This window comes from Ostrinia furnacalis, unplaced genomic scaffold (assembly GCF_004193835.3).
Source record: "Ostrinia furnacalis isolate ACB-3 unplaced genomic scaffold, ASM419383v2 OfSCF5073, whole genome shotgun sequence".
Classification (NCBI taxonomy): Eukaryota; Metazoa; Arthropoda; class Insecta; order Lepidoptera; family Crambidae; genus Ostrinia; species Ostrinia furnacalis.
The window spans coordinates 63,222-64,599 of NW_021135312.1; the positions used below are offsets into that span (position 1 = coordinate 63,222).

Genomic DNA, 1,378 nt, shown 5'->3' on the forward strand with positions numbered 1-1,378 from the left:
TATATACCGGTCGCACCAGTCGACGTCATTCAGTACGAGTTCTTTGCATCCCGAGTGCAGTTGGGGTTGACATTATAATCAAGCAACCTCGTAACGATATTATTATTACAATCAAGTCATCCAGTACTTAACCTTATTATTACAATTCAGTATATTCGCAACCACGTGTGTGTAGTCTTAGAGCTGAAGGGTGGCTGAACGATCGAGATTTTAGGTAAGTTGTGTTTTTTTTGTGTGCCTTTGTATTCGTAGCCAGTGTTATTTTTTTATTTATCTAGAATCCTAATTATTTTGCAAGTTTTAAAACTAGATGAGTTTATTTCGTAAAGAAAAAAAAATCAAGTTGAAACTGCTTTCTGATTTTTTTATACATTTTTAATTTTTACATTGATTTTGCGTTTTACCTAGTGAATCAATTTCTAAAGACGCAACACACACTATTGTGCCGTTAAATAAATCAGAAAAATGATTATGTAATTATTTCTAGCCTTATTCAATTTTAATTGATGGAATTTAAGGCTAAGGCTTAGATGCCGATTATAATACCTGATCTACATTAATTAAAATCCGATAAAATCTAAAACTGCATTTAAAAATAAAAGATCAATTTTTCTCACCATTCAAGTACCACTCCTTGAACCAGTTTAAAAATCAAACTGCCGTTCTATTTTTAAAACTCAATCTTTTTTTCCAGAAATGGCGCGCAATATCTCTGCATTATTATTACTGGCCATCATCACGATGATTGAAGCTCAAAGGCCATCCTACGCCGGATTTCGACCCATTGGATTCCCAGCAGTTCAAAGTGAAATCGATCTAATTTCTAATCGATTTGGCGAAGACGCTCCAGTACCAATCGAAACTAAGGGCGATCGAAACTTGATAAATCGAATCGAGAGTGTTCCTGTAGACTACAGACCTTTTTGGTACATCAACTGGCAGCAATATGACGCCTTGAGGAACAAACCTCAGACCTGGCCATTGAAACCAAACAGCTTCATTGATAAATAGAGAAAAGGAAAGAAATATTTTTGCTCATTTTTACAACATGGAGGTCTTCACACTATTTAAATGAGATAGTAGAAGTATTTAATTAGCTGTTTAAGTCTAGAAGTTTGTAAGAGATCTCTTTTTTCTATAGATTCACAAAGTTTATTTTTATGTTACTTTTTGTGGTACTACAATGAAGAGTAATTTTACATCTATTTCAATAAGACTGTTAGATTGTATAGTGATTTTTACAAAATCAAATATTTTTTAAACCTTTCAACCTGTTTATTTTCCTTTTTGCCGACGGCGACAGCTTTTTTCGGGAAAAAATGTACAAAGAAGAAAAGTAGACACAAAAATAGACTCCGAAATGTCGAGCCTTCTTGCT

At 33.5% G+C, this 1,378-nt stretch overlaps 1 long non-coding RNA gene across 1 annotated transcript; it reads left to right on the plus strand.

Moving 5' to 3' along the window:
• Positions 1 to 1,008, plus strand: LOC114360520 (uncharacterized). Its single transcript, XR_003656518.1, has 2 exons — positions 1 to 214; positions 695 to 1,008. It is a non-coding gene; the product is annotated as an uncharacterized LOC114360520 (long non-coding RNA).
• The last annotated feature ends 370 nt before the right edge of the window (positions 1,009 to 1,378 follow it).